Source organism: Arvicanthis niloticus, chromosome 2 (genome assembly GCF_011762505.2).
Source record: "Arvicanthis niloticus isolate mArvNil1 chromosome 2, mArvNil1.pat.X, whole genome shotgun sequence".
NCBI lineage: Eukaryota > Metazoa > Chordata > Mammalia > Rodentia > Muridae > Arvicanthis > Arvicanthis niloticus.
In genome coordinates, this window is record NC_047659.1 from 102,238,411 (window position 1) to 102,251,617 (window position 13,207).

The window sequence follows — 13,207 nt, forward strand, 5'->3', positions numbered from 1 at the left end:
GGAAAGTGTGTTCCCTCTGTCCTGGGTGGAGATGCTTGTAGGATCATCTGACTGAGTTCATTTGGGCTTCTGATAGCAAAAAGTCTGTTACAAACTGAAACAATCTTGCCGAGTTTGTGCCTTCAGGAGCCAGAAAAACCAGGGCATTCTTTGTGTCCATGGAGTGTTCCAAACAGCTCAACTGGCCTAAGGGTAGTCTACTTGGATGCTTGACTGGCAGTCTTTTGCTCAAAGCAATGAAGCCAGTGAGATAGAATCCAACAATTGCTAATTAGGGAGCAAAATCTCCTCATTCTCCAACATCTTTCTGACAAGGACATAAATATCAGCAGTACTTTCAACAAGAACTTAAAAAAAAATCATTAATAGTAATAGTGATTTTTTTTTTCTTCTGAGACAAGGTTTCTTTGTGTAGTCCATGCTGTCCTGGAATTTGCTCTGCAGTTTGAGGCTGGCCTCGAACTCAGAGCTCTGCCTGCCTCTGGAGTGCTGGGATTAAATGCATGTGCCACCGTGTCCAGCTAGTAATAGCAACTTTAAAAACAGTTTTTAAACAATGCTTAACACCTGAAGTGCCCCAGAAATAGGTGGATTTTTCTTCTCTGTCTCAATTGGAACATGAGTATCTGTAATGGCTTTTGGAGGGGATTTTAGTACAAGCTTGGCACACACAGCTCTGGGGCCATTCACTTTCTGGTAGTAAACAGGGCCCTGTAATTCTTCTTTTTCTTCGCTCTCTATCCATATGGCTTAGAAGAGATGGACTGGTATCTCCAGGTATCACCTCAGTGACTGCTTTGGGATGACATTTGAACCAGTCAGAGCCAACTTTGTTTACTGAAGGGAATGAAGTTTGTGGGGATGAAGCCTAGAGCTGCTGACAACATGTCCTGACTGTAAAGAGCAGGTGGGGATAGAAGACCAAGTCTGGATTTTTATCTATTTGTTTATTTTGAGCCTTTGCATACCCAAGTCAGTTTCACTGCTGGGCTTTTCTGTTGTTATAGGAGTAACTAAATTCAGCTGCTGGTTTGCACGAAATCCATTTGAGTGGTTTTCTAAACAATGAGAGCAGATTCATATTTTTGTGTAATACAACCCTTTGGAGCAGGTATTATTTATTAAGGAGGAGGGAATGGTAACAAGAAGACTAAGAAACTTGCCTAAGACCAAGTAACCACACAGAGGCAGAGTTTACCCAAGGGCTAAAGCCCTTAAAGCTGTCCATAACCATTTCACTTTTTGGTGGAGGGTGACAGAGTCACAGAGGAGAGTATGATGTCTACCTGAGTTTAACCCCAGGGGTGCGTGGTGTTTAACAGAGGGGTGGGAAGAGGGACTTCGAGTTTGGTGAATAACTTGGCCCTTTCTGATGAGAAGAAACTTCATCTGAAATTAATTTGTCCCCTACTGAAGTTGGCTCCTAGGTGGCTCCCTTCGGCAGGGACCATCAGAGCCATTTCTACAGGGCCACCTCTCTCTCCAGGCCTTTTGTTTATTTATTTTTAAATTCAGTTTTGGGGATTGGCCCCAGAGCCTTGGATGTGTTGAGAAGTGTTCTGCTGTTGAGCCACACCTCTACTTGCTCCTCTGAGGCAGGCTTTCACTGTGTAGCTCAGCCTAGCCTTGAGGTTGGTATGTAGCCAAGGCTAGCACTGAACTCTGTGGCCCTCCTAACACGGCTCCTGAGGCTGGGATCACAAGCATATGATCCACTTTCAGTACCTCTCCTGGCTGAACCCATAGTGACCCGTGGCCAGCATTAGCTGGTTCCAGGTTGAAATTAGGGGAGGGTACCCTCTTGAGACACAGTTCAGAGTAGGGGCTTTGCTGCCACCAAAGGGCTTGTATTCCCTTGGTCCAAGTGTTGACCTGGTACCAGCAAAACATGAAAAGTCGACTAGGGGGTGCAGAGATGGATAAACAAATAATTTTCTTTCTTTTGGGTGTGTGTGGGGGTTTCAGGACAGGATTTCTCTGTTTGACTCTGGCTGTCCTGAACTTAATCTGTGGTCCAGGCTAGCTTTGAACTCAGAGATCCACCTGCTTCTACAGGGATTATGCACTGGTTCTTTACCTGTGGGTTACTATCCCTTTGAGGTCCAATGATCTTTCACAGGGGTCGCATGTCAGATATTTACATTACAATTCATAACAGTAGCAACATTACAGTTATGAAGTAGCAATGAAATAATTTTATGGTTGGGGTCACCACATGAGGAACTGTATTAAAATGTGTCAACATTAGGAAGCTTTAGAACCACCGGATTAAAGGCATGTGCCACTATTACCTGCTAAAAATAATTTCTAAACAGTTATACTTGTTTTGTAAAAAGAAAAAAGTGCCACCTAGTATTAACGTTGACTTTTATTAAAAGTTTGGGGGTTTTACTAGGGAAATACACTTCTTAAAAAGGGCCACTTCAGAACATGGGCAGGGCATTGAGGGAATGTGAGCATTCTCTTTCTTTCACCTGAGTATCCTGGTTCACGCGGGCACCCAACTGAGACCTGCAGGAGGAGAGATAGCTTAGGACAAGAGGGGTCCTCTTCCCTTCCTTTCGAAAGAGCGGCAGAGTCTGGGTAAACTGAGGCGGGTGCCGCGCTCTTTTGGTGCCGGAAGACCTCCTCCTTGGCTTTGTAGGGCGGGGCAGCGCGGGGCTGGCCCTGTTCCAGGGCGGATAGGTGGGTGAGGCGTCCCATTCGTGAGATAGGGGAGCGCAGGTGGCTGTGCCGCCGGCAACTCCAGGCTGGGTGGCCTCGGGCTCCCCGCCCCCGGTGGGCGGGTCCGGGGCGGAGCGCACAGGCGGGGTGGGCCGGGGACGCGAGGCGGAGCGGGGCCCCCGCACAGGCCGCAGCGGCTGGCTCGGCCCTACGGTCCCGGCGGCGGCTGCAGGAGGAAGCCCGGTGGCTGCGGAGGAGGGGAGGCGGAGAGGCCGAGGCCGCTCGCGAAGACGCTCCCCGGCTCCGCAGGGAAAGGTACGGCGCGGCCTCCCCGATTCGGGCGCAGGCAGCCACGGAGCCGCGCGGGCGAGGGGCTCCCGATGGAGGCCGGCGGCGGACGGTGGGCAGTGGAGGCTGCCTGGGCTGGCCACGACCCCGGGGTCCGGGCCGCATCCCCCGGACGCCCCGCGCGGCGGCTCAGACAAAGCCGGCGAGGCAGTCGGGCGGCCCGGAGGGTGTGCGCTGTGGAGGGGAGGGAACACAGCTGGCGCGGCGGCGGCCGGGTGGCTGCCGGTCTCCTTGGGACGGCTGGAGGAGTGGGGAGCAGTTCTTCGGCGGGCTGCCCCCGGGGCTCGCAGGCTGCTCGGCTTGGCCAGAGCTAGGCTGACGAAGGGTAGGGCGCGTTGGAGCAGTCGTTTCGCCAGGAAGGGGTGCGGAGGCCGGCCGCCGGCTTGAAGGTGGCGCGGCTGTGGAGCAGGTGAGCGGTGCGCGGACCTTTTGGGTCTTGCACCAGGAGCAAACCACTCAGTGCCTGGCCCTTCAGCGAGCCGTGGTCACAGGTTGTTGGAGGAATCTACTGGTAGTGGCACAGCACGGTCCCGCCCGGGGTCCACTTGGCCGAGCTTGGGGGAAACAGCAGGTGCCGAGTGGAAGTCACCCAGGCTCGGGGTAAAGAGAAGGTCAAGAAAGTGTGTGAATGGCCCTCATTTGTGTTCTGCTGCCTCTGTCCCTTTTCTCCTACAGAGGAAGGAGTATTAGAGGGTTTGAAGGGCTGCTTCCTTTTGGGCTCCTGGGCATTGTGACCATCCCCTTATGTGTCTCTGGCATTTCTTACCCAGCAGGTTTTGAGAACAGTCTTTGTCCGCCCTCTCATTTCACAGTCTCCCTTTTTGGCTTTGAACCTCATCCCCCTCCCTGCCCTGCCCTGCCACCCCCCTCTCCGCCCCCTTCAGCCAGGGACTCAATTCCCAACACAAGGGTCTCCTCGGAAGTGCTGACGTTAGCAGTGCCCCTAAGAGACAAGCACCTTTTCCTTCTGCAGTCCATCCAGGGCCACTCTAGCAGGTTTTGCTTGCCTTGCAGCAGCTCCTAGAAAGCTCTGTCCTAGAGTTGTATCTTTGCCTGGGTGCTCCAGTTTCTCCCGCCTAACGGCCTGCCTTAGCCTGCCCCTTCTCCTTAATTTCGCTGTTAAATGTTGGAAGGCCCCAGGGCTCTGTTCTCAGCATCCCCTCTCCTGACTGCCCTTCTCATCATCCTCCGTTCGCTTTCTACCTGTGTTCATTCTTTCTTATGATTAAAAAAAAAAAAAAAAAAACCCAATTTGTGAACACAAAGATCTCTGTTTTGACTTATTTTATGTGCACTAGTATTATGCCTGCATATATGTGTGTGAGGTTGTCAGATTCCTGGAACTTCATTTACAAGTAAGCTGTCATGTGGATGCTGGGAACTGAACTCTTGTTCTCTGGAAGAACAGCTAGTGTGCTTAACCTATGAGCCATCTCTCCAGCCCAGAACACAAAGATCTTAAGTGGTTTCATGCTCATGATTTTCAATGGCAGATTTTGTCTCTGGCCTCAGCTGGTTCCTACCAGTCTTTTGATGTCCTTAATGTGGATGAAGCAGAATTCTGATAAAACCGGGGGCAGAATCCTCTTGGTTCCTGACATCTGAGAGTGGCTGGTAATCTACCCATCTCTTAGGACAGGCAGCACAGACCTTCCCACCCACCCTTCACAGCCAGTCCTGGAACAAGGCCTCTTGGTCCTTTCTACAGAGTCCATCTAGGGTCCGTTCTCCATGCTGTGATTCCATTACCCTCGCCTCAGGCTACTGCCCCACGCCGAGCCACCTTTTAAGTCTCCCTGAATATTGTAGTAGCCCTCTCCAGCACACACACTTATCTTCTTTGCATCTATTTTTAACAGAGCGGCAAGAATAACATAGAACATTTTGATCAGATCATTTTATGCCTTGATGGCTTCTTATTACACTTGAATAAAATCTCAGAGCTTTCCCTTGGCCTAGTTGACCCTCCGTCATGTGGCCACTGATGACCTCCCAGCCTTATTTGACTCTTGACACCTTTATATTCTTTATATTCTTCCTGAGTCACTTCTATCTCTTCAACACCCTAAGCTTTTTCGTTATCCAGGAACTTTGCTTGTGATATCTTCTTTGACTTGAAGATTTTTTTCCCTCAGTGCTTTTACTGAGTATACTTTGCATGCATATATATATATATATATATATATATATATATATATATATATATTGGTTTTTCGAGACAGGGTTTCTCTGTGTAGCCCTGGCTGTCCTGGAACTCACTCTGTAGACCAGGCTGGCCTTGAACTCAGAAAATCCGCCTGTCTCTGCCTCCCAAGCGCTGGGATTAAAGGCGTGCGCCACCACCGCCCGGCATGCTTTATATATATATATATATATATATATATATATATATATATATATATATATATATATATATATATTACTTCTAAATTTAAGTATAACTTCCCCCAGACACCACCCTAGGCTGTGTGATCCATTATGTATATGTAACTTCATTTTATGTGTAAGAGTTGGTAAACTCTTAGTTACAGTTAGTTGTCTTGACTTTGTTTGGCTTCCTAACCTTGACTGGTTGGCCCATGGCTATACCTGGAGCATTTTGCTTGGTACCCTGTTGGTAACACTCAGGAAACCTTGAGCCACAAAGATGAGGTTGGGCTGGACTGGAAACAAACAAACAAACAAAAAGGACATTACAGTTAGTTAGCACTGGAGACTCCTGTAGTTTTAAGTGATCCTGAAGGTTTTTTTGTTTTGTTTCTACAAAAGCAGTTGTGAAAATTGATGCAAGAATGTGAGCCAGCCAGTAGGATGTGAAAAGGGGAAGCAGAGAAGATATGGGTACTTTGGGGTCATCCCCGTTTAACAAGGCGCATGAGGGTCATTGTCAATTGCAGCTAAATGATTTCCTTTGCTTTTTTGGCTAGACATCCAGGTGTGTGTGGGTGTGTGTGTGTGTGTGTGTGTGTGTGTGAGCGAGTGGATATTGGTAATGTAGGAATCAGGCTCTAATTCAGGACATGAGGACAGTCTGAGATCTATTTTCAACCCACTCCCTTGGGTGGTTGCTGCATGCTCAGACTAAGGGTGGCAGAAAGTTGAGAGGGAGAAGCTGGGTTTGGGGGTGTGCCTCTTTATGGACCCTCATCTTGGTATCCACAGCTTTCCAGCTTGTACAGACCGGTGGCTGGAGTGTTGAGTTATGGGGCCATCATTTCATGGTAGAGGGGGAGACCAGACAACCATTGATATGGAAGGGAGGGGAGTTGGGATCTTGATGGGGAAACCTAGGAGGGACCCAGAGGTCACGCTGTGGGTCAAATGCTGAAGCTAGGAGCTGGCAATTCATATCTGAGGCTGGCAAATCTAGAAAGGGCATAGGTGGGAGCAAAGAGGGCATCCTGAGGAGAGAGGAAGCCTAGCCAAGGGCAAGTGGCCATGACAAGGACCTAGTGTGCTCAGTGAGCACTAGATATTGTTTTGAGGACTCTTGAGATATTGACTCTTCTAATGCTCTTAGCAACTTACATGGTTGCCTTTACTTCCATTTGATTGAGGGCAGACTGAAGGCACAGTATTACGATTAAGACTGGCAGAGTGAGAGGTCTGGTTCTGGAATCCAGGCCACTTCTCCCATGGCTCCAGGATTTGGGCCAGTGGATGGCTTCTTAATAAACAAGGGCCTTTCCTGCCTTGCAGGGGTGTCCGATACCCTCTAAAGCTGGAGAACTTGCTTGGAGCGGGTTGCCAAGTCTCTGCTTCCGACTTCACTCTCTCTTCTGGAATGAATTCCAAACCCAAGTCAAGTAATTGGGGTTCATGTACACTGATATCAGAGTTTGAGGTGGGGGGACTCTGTGACTTTAAACACTAATTAGAATGTCACCTCTTGGTTTATGTCTCTGTCTTTGCTTCTTGACTTCCCCCTCCCTGGAGAGGACAGAGCTCAGTAGGGCTCTGAAGATATCCAGCCTCTCTCTGATTCTACCTAGAACAATGAGGTAGTGCTTCCATCTTGGCTCTGGAGCCCAGCTTGGGTCTGAGATGGGCTGGATGTGGATATGGAGCTGAGGGATAGAGGAGGATTGGAAGTGCCATTGGCCTCTTTCTGTCTTTCTGTAAAATGGGTTGAGAGAGCTGACCTCTTTGCTCCTGGGGGCTGTGGAGGCCAGCAGTTTTGTGGGACTATGTTCTCAATGGTTTTCTAAGGGTTGCAGGTTCTGGGACCCAGACCAGGGCAGCAGTGTCTGTGAGCCTTTTCCAGGGACACCTCCAGACATGACCACCCCAGGGCCTTTACTGGCTGAGGAGGGGCTGCTGACCACACAGACATGATGTTCATCACACATTCTGAGCTCCAGTGTTTAGGGATTTGTTTCTCCACTCGGGAAGATCCTCTGTCTCCTCCCAAGAAGAGAAAGTAGGATTGCTGGGCATTCTCAGGGAAACTGAGACATACACAGCACATTGCTGTAGTTGTCAGGAAGTTCATTGAGGAGGTCTGTTTATGCCCGTATCCTAGTTTGCTGAATTGGAGGCTAGGGCAGAGTCTGAGCTGGACACTGTGACTTCTTAGATGTCATTTGGCACTTGGAATCTTCCATGCCCAGTCTGGTGTTGAGAGGCAACAGGAACAAAGGGCGTGGTCCTCACTGTTCAGGAAATAGAAGAGCCATGCCAGGTGCAGTTCAGAGACGCTTCCTGGAAGAAGTAGTGCTTTGAGGGTGTCCTGAAGTCTGTCTGGGGATTCGTAGCATTACAGGGTGGGAAGGGAGGTCAAGCTTAGGGAAGTAGGTTGAAGCTAGGCTGGGAAAAAGTTTGATTGCCCAGCTGCAAACTCTGGACTTATACCAGGCTCCAGGAAACCATGGAAGGTTCTAGGCCATGGCTGTCCTTAATATGATTAGAGCTGTGGTTTTAAAAAAAATGGTTCTCAAACATGAACACAGATGTACCACCTCCTCAGCTTACTAAAATGCAAGTCAGTTCTGTCTGATTGACAGAGTGGGTTTGGAGTGAGGCCTAGGACTCGACTCTTCTCTTCTCTTCTCTTCTCTTCTCTTCTCTTCTCTTCTCTTCTCTTCTCTTCTCTTCTAGACAGTGTCTAAACTATATATTTCTGGCTGTCCTGGAACTCACTAATTAGACCAAACTTGCTGCCAACTTGCAGAAACCCACCTGCCTCTGCCTCCAGAGTGCTGTGATTAAAAGTGTGCACCATGCCTGACCGAGACTCTGCATTTCTAATTGCTTATGCAGTGCAGAATTGCTAATCCATTGGTCGCTATCTGTGCAGTGAATTTAGACCTGTGTCCTGTGGGACAGGCTCAATTTAGATGGGACCTACAGTCCCTTATGGACTGTTTGGCAGAATTCAGAGTTACCTTTGTAGGGAAAGGGGTGTAGAGGATACCTGAGGATGGCCTCCTTGGAAGTAGCGCTAGATGAAGGACCTATGGGAACTTGGGTCTCGGAGGCTGGCAGCTCAGGTCTGATTTCTTAGAGCCCCAGGAGCAAATGGGGTTTCTAGGATGACTGGGTCTTACACAGGGCGACGTGTAGATGGTAGGCAGGGCACCTTATCTTTGCTTGCAGCATAGTCTGGTGGGGTAGCCAATCTGGGGTGAGCACCCTTCCTCTAGCCAGGGCGGAGCGAGAGATTGGGGCTGCAGCTGGCTTCAGCTTCAGTACAACTGTGACACTTCTGACAAGACCTCTGTCATTCTCCTTCCCTTTGGGAGACCCTGTTGCTGTTGTTGATGGTCACATGAGCTGCGGCTGTGGTCTTACTCTGCCTGGTCACCTCCCCAGTGTATTTGGGAGTCAGGGCCTGGCTGAACCACTACAGGCAAGTGTCTGCTCCCTTTTGCCATCTCAATTTCCTTGTCTGTAAACAGAGAGGTTCTGTTCCCCCATGGAGTGATGTCACAGAGTTTGTTGGGTGGGGCGCTGTGTATTTCCAGAGTAGCAGCATAATACACCTAAGTTCTGGTTTACCATTAAAAGTTGTGTGCTAATGTTGCAGGAGAGTGAGTAATTTGTGTGGAAAACAGTCTGGCTTGCTTTGGGCTCTCCCAAGGCTCCTTGCTCTCCTGGCTCAGCGCAGCCTAAAGTCAGTTGAGGTCCTATTAGATGCTAGCATCACCAGCATGCAGCCACCACTCTCCGGCAAAAGGTGGGAAGATGGACACTGAAGGTGAATGCCACCCTGTGCCCAGAGGGGCCGACAGGGTTGGGGTTGGCCTGCTTTAATGTTAAGTTCTACAGATGTTCTACTAACTCTTCCAAGAAGGGTACAGCCAAACCTGTCTCCCACTTTTTCTGAGGGATGAGGGGGTGCAACATTTCTCAAAGACTGCTTTAAGACTCCTTAGTGATTAGGGAACAGATAAGAGAAGAAATTGGCAAGTCTTGTGGGAGGGTCACGGTGTGTTCATGAGATTTTGAGGTCTGGACAAGTTCTATAGGAAAGAAAGATGATCTCATGTTTCTCAAGATGGTTTGGCTAAGGGAATGTGTGTTCTTTTTTTCTTTTCTTTTCTTTTTTCGAGACAGGGTTTCTCTGTATAGCCCTGGCTGTCCTGGAACTCACTCTGTAGACCAGGCTGGCCTTGAACTCAGAAATCTGCCTGCCTCTGCCTCCCAAGTGCTGGGATTAAAGGCAAGTGCTGGGATTAAAGGCAAGTGCTGGGATTAAAGGCGTGCGCCACCACTGCCTGGCAGAATGTGTGTTCTTAAAGATCTAATACCTTACTGAGCAGGAAAATTCCCTGTGGGGATGGCTGATGTGGAAGGGTGCTGCTCACTGGAGACCACAAACACCATGGGAGTAAAGGAAGGGTTGAGGGATAGCTTCCTGAGAGAATGAGTCTTGGTAGGACAGGCATAATTCCACAGTCTAGCTCTGTAGAAGGAGGGGTGGCATAATGGATCCCAGGCTCAGAGCTGGGCTTGGGCTCTTGTGCTCACTGCTGTCTTGATTGAGGGACCCAGAAGGCCTAATGCGATGTCCAGGACATGATGGTAGCAGGCCTGGATCTTCTGATTCTGGAAGGGGCTCCCACCTATGTTACATCACCCTGCTACTCTTCTTAATGCACTGCTCCTCACCCTCTCATTCAGAAGTTACCCGAGCAAGGTTGTGATCCCTGTGACTCAGTTTCTTATTTATGCCATGGGAAAATATTACCTCCTTTGAAGGGCTGTGTTGGAACACCACCTTGAAGTTTTGACTAGTATGATTAATAAACGGATGGAAGCAATGTCTCCAGGAAGAACCCAGGGACGTGCCTCCCCTGGATGAGAGGGGCTGAAGAGCCAGCAGAGATACTCCCAAGGCTGGGTGGGACCCTGCTGAACTAGTGCCATGTTTAAGAAAAGGAAGAGTGGGGGTTAGTGCCACAGGGACTGGCTTCAGGAGTAGTGGCCAGTAGGGTGAGGATGTAGGAAAGAGGGGTAAGATATCATAGGCTTGGGGCTGGGAGTCAGATCCCTGAGAGAAAACAGTGTCCAAGCAGGACATATGCAGTCCCAGTGCCAGGAACCTGCCAAGAGTTTTAGGTTGGGTTATAGAGTGAGACCCTATCTCAGAACTTAAAAAATAGCAGCAACAACAGACAATAAAATGTAAGAGACTGGTAGGAACCTGTACTAGTTACTTAGGCCCTGGGGAGCCACTGAGGTTTTTTTTTTTTTTTTTTTCTTTTTATGTGATCAGCACAATGATTTAGTGAGAAATATGGCACAGTACACAGTGAAGGGGTGGGGTACAGGGTTCCCTGGTATCTGTGCCCCTTCCTGGCTCAAAGTGTGGGGAGTGGTTGGGTTGTTAATGTGACTCTTCAGATTCTGTCTTTCTGCAAAATATTAGGAGTCTCACTCTGTGACCTTCCCACAGTGGGTGTAGTCAGCACAGGAGAGGAAGAGGTGGGTTCAGGGTGCCTGCTCCCCACTTCCCTGTGACTGGTGGGGACAGCTGGAGCTCCCCGACCTTTTCCCTGCACATCTGCAGCCTGAAGACTCTTTGTTCACCAGCTCAGGTTGGGAGGCAAGGTGTGGCATTCCAGCAGTCCTAGAGGAGGAGCCGGACTTCGCTGTGTCAGGTGATCGATCACCCCCTTGGTGCTGCTGCTGCCTTGGTTCCCCCTGGGAAATCCAGGAGGAGGCTGCTCACTGGGGCTTCCCACCAGCCTCAACCCAGTCCTGTGATGTGTCTCCTTGGTGTCTCCTTTGCCCTTGCTCCTTCCTCCTCAAACAGGCTGGAGCCCTGGGCTCTCTGTACATCCAGGGATGGAGGACCAAGGTTAAAGGTTGAAGAAAAGCATTTGCATTTAAGCATAGCTGAATGGCCTGGTGTGGGGTTCCATATTCCTGCCATTCATTTCTCTGCCTGCTTCTTGGGATTTATTAAAAAACAAAGCAAAGAATGTGGCCACAGGTGCCAGCTATGAGCTAGTTCCCCCCAACCCCCTGTCCTAACCCCCAAGCTGAGACCTGGGCTATTCTTTTGTTAAAGGGGACACTGATCCACCCCAGGTTCTAGGCTATCTGGCTTGATGCTCTGTCCTTATCCAATCCCTCCTCCCCCTTAGAACCTGCACCCAAACCTTCAACTGTACCCCACCCTTACTCTGCCCATCTGCTTGTTTCTTGATTCTGGAGCTAAGGGTGTTGGCCATGGAAGGTTGGTAAAATCCTAGATTCTGAGTCAAATAGATCTTAGGATAATGCTGGCAGGAGACCTAGGATGTCGTGGGCAAACACTCTGAAGAAAGTGTAAGAGGCAGTTTTCATTAGTCGGTACGTTATTACTATCCTTAACCTCGGTAGATTAACTTAGAAATCACATATAATGCAGACAGATTTGGAGCTTGGAGGATAGCTTTGGGAAGGAGTCAAATGTGACTCTCATGAAAATTAGAGTGAGGGCCAGGGTTAGTGTCTCATAGAATGACTTGTATAACCTTCCCGAACCCAAAGGGTTGCAGTGTGGACCAACTGGAACATTCTGCAGGAAGGTGTTTGGCACTACACTCTGTACCTTCAACTTGTTCATAGTAACAGTATTGGCAGAGTGTCTTGAGCAGACCTGACTTCAAAAGCAGGGAGTTGCTGAGTCTCTTTGAACTTAACAAAAGGACTCAGCGCCTTAGCTCTCCAGGTGTTTTATGGGATAAGTCACAGGACCTAGACCCAGCTGTAGGCTTGGCTGGGAACACCATTGATTTTATAGACTGCTTGTTTGTGTGGGGGTTACGCTACCTGCTTGGGTATTGTGAAGAGCCCTTTGGTGGCAGGTCCTGTGACTTGTTAGCAGCTTAAAGTGACTGGGGTGGGGGGGTTGGGGGGGAGTATTGGGCTAGTGAGAGGAGGTGACTGAGTTTTAGTGGGGGTCATGGGTTGTCTTGGAGTTTCCATTTGGTCAGGCAAAGCAACACTGCCACATCCCCTACCCTATTTATGAAGGAGGAACCAAGGCTAAAGGCTGAGTCTTACATGGTATTTGCCTGGCAAACCTCTGTGGCCCACCCTGCCAGGCACCCAGGCCAAGACGCAGGTGGCTTCCTAGTGACGGTCCCGGGTTTTGGCTGTGCAGCTGGGGTGAACTGCCAGGCTTTGAGATGACTCTTTCCTGCCCAAGTGCCAGGGATAATGTAGTGTTAGTCCATGGAGAGAGATAGAATAAGAGAAGTAGCTTGCCTGAAGCAGCCCTTGGGATTGCCTCTCAGGGTAGGGTGGTGAGGGTGAGACCTGAATAACAACTGGAGTCTGGCCCCCGGTGGCCTCCATCTGTCTCTGCAGCCCTTGTTACCTGTTTCCTCATCTGTACAGTGGATAGCAGGGTGCTTGTGAGCGTGAAGGATGCACTGAGCAGAGAGTCTAGCACAGAGCTTGGTACAGAACATTAAAGTCAAACAGCAGCCTGTCTTCTCTGGTATTCACCTCTTGTTGGATTGGGGGGCATTACTTTGTTAATGCAAGTGCAGTATGTGATCATGCACCTCAGCTTTGTACTTCGTGGTGTAATGAGGCGACCTTTGAGTGGAAGTCTTGCTAGAAAGGGCTTTATTGAAGACAAGGCCTCGCTCCCTGCAAATGCTCCCCAGATCCAGCAAACGTTAGACAGCTCTGCATTGTGGGGCTGAAGTGGTTTTGTTTTTTTTTTTTTTTTTTTTTTTTTTTTTTTGCATTCAGG

General features: G+C 49.4%; 1 protein-coding gene across 3 annotated transcripts in view; it reads left to right on the forward strand.

Moving 5' to 3' along the window:
- Nucleotides 1-2,803: 2,803 nt before the first annotated feature.
- The window catches only part of Smox (spermine oxidase), a 34,564-nt gene continuing 24,160 nt past the window's right edge, over nt 2,804-13,207 (forward strand). The window contains exon 1 of one of the 3 annotated variants that reach the window (XM_034495818.2): nt 2,804-2,979. The gene's annotated coding sequence lies outside the window, so the exon portion shown is untranslated. Of the gene's footprint in view, nt 2,980-8,712; nt 8,861-13,207 lie in introns of those variants that run through there. The other 2 variants (XM_034495817.2, XM_076929786.1) reach the window with 2 other exon arrangements.